Below are 7,500 nucleotides of genomic sequence, written 5' to 3'. Positions count from 1 at the left end.
TTCACCAAGTCTACGCCAAGAAGTTCTGGAACGACTGCATACTGGACATCAGGGCATAGTTAGATGCCGATCCAGAGCACGTGAGGCTGCATGGTGGCCAGGGATCAGTCATGACATTGAGGTATTCGTGAGCAGATGCCCAACCTGTACCAAGCACCGCCGAGTACCAACCGAGCATCTCCTTCAGACTGACCTCCCAGAGCGCCCATCCATGGCAAACAGTTGGCACCGACTTGTTCCACCTGGATGGTAGGAACTACATCATCGCAGTCGACTACTACTCAAAGTTCTTCGAAGCGGAAGAGCTACATGGAACGCAAAGCAAGCGGGTTGCTAATTTCTTCAGCCAACAATTTGCTCGCTATGGCATCCCAGATGTGTTGCGGTCAGATAACGGCCCACAGTTCACTTCGCTAGAGTTTGCACAATTTCTGAGCAAGTGGGGTGTCAAACACATAACTTCCAGCCCTCACTATGCTCAAAGTAATGGGGAAGCCGAAAGAGCTGTACAGACAGCAAAAAACATACTTCGTAAGTCAGAAAGTATCGCTGAAGGCCTTCTTGCTCATAGAGCAACACCAGGACAGGAGGGATACTCACCATCTGAACTCCTCATGGACCGCAGACTGAAAACAACTGTTCCTACACTGCCCCAAGCACTTTTACCAGAGTGGCAGTACAGTGAGTGTTGTCATCATCGGGGCTATGTCGAGATTCCACCCCTAGCTGTACGGACGACCGTTAAAGGGGGTCAGCGATCGGCACGCACTGTGCTGGCTTGCCAGTTTGAAGGACCTCTCCGGCCGCCTCGCTCGATGGAGCCTGCGGCTCCAGCAGTTTAACGTAGCCGTCGTTTACAAGACCGGACGCAAGCACTCTGACGCCGACTGCCTGTCACGAGCCCCTGTAGATGCACCACCGCCGGACGACGATGAGGACGCCTTCCTGGGACCCATCAGCCCCAGCTCTTTTGAACAACAGCAACGCGCGGACCCCGACATAAAATGCATCATCGAATACTTGGAAGGCAAGGTTTCTTCACCGCTGCCTCGTTCAAGCGAAGATTGTCTTCGTTCTGTTTATAAAACGATGTCCTCGAAGAACTTTGCAACAAACAAGACAGCCTACCTCCTTGTTGTAGCTGTTAGTCTGCGCGGAGAAGTTCAGGCCTCAAACGACGAGCCGACAGCTGGACATCTCGGGTTTTCTCGCACCCTTCGCCGCATTCAAGACAAGCATTACTGGCCCCGACTGTCTTCTGATGTCGCACATTATGTGAAAACCTGCCGAGATTGTTAGTGACGTAAGACCCCTCCAACCCGACCAGCAGGATTTCTGAACACCATTGAACCCCCCTCAAGGCCCTTTCAGCAGATCTCCATGGACTTGCTTGGCCCTTTCCCGAAATGAACATCTGTAAATAAGTGGATCATCATAGCGACCGACTACCTGACGCGATACGCCGAGGCTAGAGCCCTACCGAACGGAACAGCAGCAGAGGTCGCCAAATTTTTCGTGGAGAACATTCTTCTGCGACACGGCGCCCCCGATGTGCTCATCCCTGACAGAGGAACAGCATTCAAGGCGGAACTGACGCAAGACATCCTCCATTACAGCCAAACCAGCCACCGGAGAACAACTGCATACCACCCGCAGACCAAAGGACGGACCGACCGCCTCAACAAAACCATCGCCGATATGCTCGCCATGTATGTTGATGCCGAACACAAGAGCTGGGACGTCATCTTGCCTTACGTAGTCTTCGCCTACAACACCGCAGTGCAGGAGACCACCCAGATGACACCATTTAGGCTCGACCGTGGCAAAGAGGCCACGGCCACGCTAGACGCCATGCTGCCGAACGTTACCGAGGAAGATAACGTCGACGCCTACTTTCAACGCCTCGCAGAAGAAGCCCGAAGACTTGCCCGATTATGGATCAAAAACCAGCAGCGGACCAACGCCAGACGCTACAACCTACGAAGAGGCAACGCGGACACCGATTCGCCGCCGAGGATTGAGTGAAAAATTTTTGCGCCGCTATTTCGGCCCGTACAAGGTTCTTCGTCGGCTAGGTGAATTGGACTATGAAGTCGTTCCTGACCAAATGACTGCATCCCAGCGACGCCGCGTGCGACCAGAAGTAGTCCATGTCGTACGCCTAAAGCCCTATCATGCATGCTAAAAGACGCCGTGTTTCCACATTCGGTGTTTATTTTTGCACAGTCAGTTTATCATTATTTATAGCCGCATTATGTTCTAACGCATCAAGTCTATGCTTCTTTGAGAGGGGAGTAATGCGGCGAATCTTTGTAGCCTTTGTTTGTAGTGTTTGTTCATGCTTCACGGCTGCCGACACGCCGCTTCATCGCTTCGTTTGTGACGCAAGACGCGCCTAGATTTAGCTCGATTGATCGCATCCTGGCGAAGCCGATTCTGCTTTGAGCCAGAATGTTCTAATGTTCGCTATCAGCTTTGAAAAGAGCACGGCGGACTGCGGCGGGGATTGTGTTCGACGACCGCCGAGCACGCTTGTTGCTATGCCACCGCCGAGTGATTCAGTTCTTTGCGGGCGCAAGTCAGCCAAAATAAAGGGTTTTGCTTCAAAGACATTCTCGCTGTTTAGCTGTTTGCCCGACTGCAGTCACCACTACGTGACAATATCACCGGGATGTATCGTTTTCTTTTCTCTACATTCTGGAGGCACCTTTTGGAAACATTATACCTTAGTTTCTGTAGAGTTCAATAGGTAATATCTATAGGAATAGATTTTCTATAGAGTACATTAGATATTCTTTAGATTTTCTATAGAGTTCTATAGATTTCTATATGTATTCTATATATTTTCTATAGATTTCTATAGGCGTTCTGTAGGTTTCTATGTTTTTATAAATTTTTATAGCGTTCTATTGATTTTCTATAGAGTTCCATAGATATTCTATAGATTTTCTAGAGTTCTATAGATTTCCTATAGAGTTCTATAGATTTTTTATACAGTTCTATAGGTTTTTATAGAGTTCCATAGATTTCCTATAGAGTTCTATAGATTTCGTATAGGGTTCTATAGATTTCTATAAATTGACATACTAGAGAACCTAACCTTACCTGACCTGACCTAACCTAACCTCACCTCATCTAACCTAACCTAGCCTAGCCTAGCCTAGCCTAGCCTAGCCTAACCTAACCTAGCCTAGCCTAGCCGAACCTAACCTAACCTAACCTAACCTATGGAATGAAGATGATGATTCAGCACCGCCACCAACGACGACGAAGCGCTAGCGCCGCCCGTGAAAGGCTCGTGCTGGAGAACTGCCGCTTGTGTGCCGGGCTATCGCCTCGCTGGTTCCTAGACGACTTGCGCCCGGGTCTTCGTTGCCGGCGCTTCAACGTGCCAATAAACCACTCTTCATTTGGTGGAGGTTGCTGCGTTCACCGTTCCCCATCACCGTGGACCTTCGCAGCCGCACCATCCCGATGTCCAAGACCAGTCAACAGCCCGCCCCCCCGCCGCAGCCCGTCATCTGCTCCGGTGCCGTCCGGCAGCGCGACCCCGCTGTTTTCAGCGGCCACAGCGACCAGGATGTAGAAGATTGGCTGGAATCATACGAACGGGTGAGCCGCCATAATAATTGGGATGACAACGTCAAACTGACCAACGTTATATTCTACCTGAGCAACGTAGCGAACCTGTGGTTCCGAAACCACGAGGCCGACATCTCCACCTGGACCGTTTTCAAGAGCGCACTTGCGGAGGTTTTCGGCCGTCCCGCCGTCCGGAAACTGCGCGCTGAGCAAAGCCTGCGTGTCCGAGCTCAGCACAAGGACGAGACTTTCACGAGCTACATTGAAGATGTAGTTGACTTATGCAAGCGTGTTGATCCGGCTATGTCCTAAGCTGACAAGATTAAGCACGTCCTGAAAGGCATCGACGACGACGCTTTTCAGATGTTGCTGGCGAAGAGCCCCACCACCGTCGCCTCGGTTTATACAGTGTGCCAAAGTTTTGACGAATTGCGTGAGCAGCGTCTTTGCGCTCGTCGCCTTTCCCCGCCTGCCGACTCCATCTCCGGCCTGGGCATCAACCACGACTTGCTAGCCACAATCAAAGACTTCGTGCGGGAAGAGGTCGCCCGGCAGCTATCGCTCATATCTAACCCACACCCGTCACCGCCCGTCCTCAGTCCTGAGATCCGGAATGCCATCGCGCAGGAGGTCGCCGATGCACTTCCTAGTCTTCGGCAACCGGCACCTTTGGCTCCCCAGGCCGGTCTACTTCCGATCCAGCCCACCCCAGTTGCCGCCCCGTTAAGCTACGACCCTCCAGTAAGCGTGCCGCCTGCGCCCGCACCCGTGCCTCTCACGTATGCAGAGGCTGTCAGAAGACCACCGCGGCCGCAGGCCTATGCCTATGCTCCTCCTGCGGTGCCTGCGCCTGTTGTTTCCCGACAGCGTTTCGCGCCCGCTGCCTACAATCCTTGGCGCACGGCTGACAACCGACCGATCTGCTACGCCTGCGGTTTTCCAGGCCACGTCGCTCGCCTATGTCGACGTACTCTGCCTGCGCCTCTCCACCCCCTGCCGGACTACCGCGATACAGATCGCACCTTTCGTGCATCTTTCGAACCACCGCATCAGGGGACCTCACCTGACCGCGCGCTTGGTCGCCAGCCCTACGTTTCCCACCGCTCGCCCTCCCCTCGCCGCCGCTCCTTGTCGCCCATGAGGCGTCGCCCCGTCCCCGCCGATTCGGAAAACTAGCAGCCGCAGTTCCTGGGGCACGAACTGCGCTATCATCGCCCTGCTTAAGTCTTCGCCTTTCACCGCCGAATTTTCTTGACGTGTTTGTAGACGGCGTCAAGACACTTGCGCTTGTGGACACTGGGGCCTTCGTTTCTGTCATTAACGAAAACTTCTGCCGTTCGCTTCGAAAAGTTACCACCCCATCTTCTGGACTCTCCCTCCGTACAGCTAGCGCCGAGCCCGTTCATCCGTCTGCCGCTTGCACAGCACGCGTAGTCATCGCCGATGTTTTATATTGCCACGGACCTGGCTCGAGCTACCTGCGCGCTAAGCCGTGACGAGGACGAAGTGGTCGCGTCGCAAGTGACCCTAGCCAGAATACTCGCCCGTGGAGGCACCGTTAAGGCATCGTCCGATATACACAGTGCGGCTCTGCAATTCTCGGGGGCGGGTTTGGTGGCGGCGAGTTCAGTTGAAAATGTAACCAATCGATTTCGAAGGTCTATAGTCGCACCATTTTCTCGAAGAAAGTCGAGACCGAGAATGACGTCTCGTGAGCATTCAGGCAGGATGAGGAACGTTGCCACGAACGTGCATCCGCGCACCGTAATTCTGGCCGTACACATTCCCAGCGGCGTAACCACGTGGCCACCAGCCGTACGTATCTGTGACCCTGCCCACGGCATCATAACTTTCTTCAGTACCTTAGCCATCCTACCGCTCATTATCGAGTAGTCCGCATCCGTATCCACTAGTGCGCTAACCTCCTTAGAGTCAATCAGCACGGGTATGTCAAGGGAGACCTTGGTCTTACCAGACCCAGTCGTCGGCGCCGTCTTCGTCGTCGTCGTCGTCGTCGTCATCGGTATCGTGGTCGTCAATTCGGGAAGGGTCAGTCGGCGCGTCGGTGGAAGCTTTTCGGCAAGCGGCGTTCGGCGGCCTCGCCTCCAAAGGTCGCCTGTTCTAGTTTTCCCGGTGCGGGCTCGAGGACCCACGCTGTGCACCAGGTCCATAACCGGACTGATGAGGCGACGAATGGCGAGGTGAAGGCGATCGGGACGTTCGGCGCGGAGGAGGTGGTGAACCACGCCGGCGGGTGACGTATTCGTCAAACTCCTGAGGCTGTTCGGCATGCCGCGGACAGGGACTACCTGCAGACAAGCCTCGGAATCCCAGAGGCCGATATGGACACCGCCGGAAGACGTGACCGGCCTCGCCAAAATGGTAACACAGGGGACGTCGGTCTGGCGCACGCCAAATATCGGTCTTTCTCGGCGCCTGTCCTCGAGCTTGCCAGTAGGGAACCGGCTGCTCGGCGTGTACTGCGACTACCGAAGGGGCATACGGTGGCGCGCAGGGAACCGGCGCAGGACGGCGCAGCACGTCCGCATACGTCGCTGGCGGCCAAGCAACTGGCTGTGGTGGCGGCTCTACTGGAGCGACGGGTGGTCTGAGCGCCTGCTGAACTTCCTCCCGAATGGCGCTAGTCAGAGAGTCCACAGGAAAAATCCCCCGAAGTTTCTGCAGCTCCTCACGGACCACAGAACGCACGATGTCCCGAAGGGAGCTTGTATTGGCCCCCGAAGCAGCATCCAGGGGGTGTAGAGCCGAGATAGGGTTTAGCTGCCGGTCGTAGAAATTGTACCGTTGCTGGAGCGCCCTCTCCATGAGCACAGCCTCGGAGAGGAACTCGGCGACTGTTCTGGGCGGGCTTCGCACAAGACCGCAGAACAATTGCTCTTTCACGCCTCTCATCAGGTGTCTGAGCTTTTTCTCTTCCGTCATGGTCGGGTCCGCTCGGTTACAGAGGCGCGTCACTTCCTCCACGTACATCGCTACGTTCTCATTTGGTAGCTGAATGCGAGCGGTCAATTCACGTTCGGCCCGTTCACGGCGATCGCTGCTGGTGTAAGTCTCCAACAGCTGGCGACGAAAGTCCTGCGCGCTCGAACTGAACGCGCTCGAACGCGCTCGAACTGATCAAGCCAGTCTTGGACGTCCTCCGAGTATCCGCCGTGAAAGGGCTTCGGGATCCGGGGATTTTGCAGGCTCACAAAAGAAGCAGGTATGAACGGGGCGCTGTCTGACCTTGCTGCCGTGGTCGTAGCCATGGGTGCGCTCTCTTGAGGCCGGAGTCCGAATTCTGGAGACAAGCCGCGGAGCCTGCGGCTGACACGATGGGCGGGGGTTCGCACAAGAGGCACCGGGCTTGTGCTTCGGCTCTCCGAGGAAGGATGGAGCATCAGCCGAGAATACCCAAGCGACCTCCACCAGATGTCACAGGCCAGACGGAGAACAGTCGTAGACGTAGAGGGGGACCGCAGAACGGCCGAGGGTTTTGCCACGGACCTGGCTCGAGCTACCTGCGCGCGAAGCCTTGACGAGGACGAAGTGGTCGCGTTCGCGTGAGGCGCGCTCGAGCTGGCTCTGTTCTGGGCGATGAAAACCCTCGGCCGTTCTGCGGTCCCCCTCTACGTCTACGACTGTTCTCCGTCCAGATGGATAGTTGTTGCAACCGATTACCTGACGCGTTACGCCGAAACGCAGGCTCTCCCTCAAGGCACAGCGTTCGAAGTTGCGCACTTCTTTATGCGTGCAATAGTGGTTCGACACGGCGCTCCGTCCGTCGTCATTACAGACCGAGGGAAGGCATTCACAGCTCAGCTTGTCCACGACATCTTTGAGCTGAGTCACACCAGCCATCGAACAACGACAGCATACCATCCCCAAACAAATGGGCTCACAGAACGCCTGAATAAA

General features: G+C 55.1%; 1 pseudogene; it reads left to right on the top strand.

Annotated features, from left to right (window-relative positions):
• The first annotated feature begins 3,338 nt into the window (after positions 1 to 3,338).
• Positions 3,339 to 5,707, top strand: LOC149324906 (uncharacterized; annotated as a pseudogene).
• Positions 5,708 to 7,500: the final 1,793 nt, after the last annotated feature.

The sequence above is a fragment of the Amblyomma mixtum genome, unplaced genomic scaffold (genome assembly GCF_055824585.1).
Source record: "Amblyomma mixtum isolate Tamu unplaced genomic scaffold, ASM5582458v1 scaffold_12, whole genome shotgun sequence".
In the NCBI taxonomy this organism is placed as follows: Eukaryota; Metazoa; Arthropoda; class Arachnida; order Ixodida; family Ixodidae; genus Amblyomma; species Amblyomma mixtum.
This window is presented reverse-complemented; position numbering and strand designations above follow the sequence as displayed.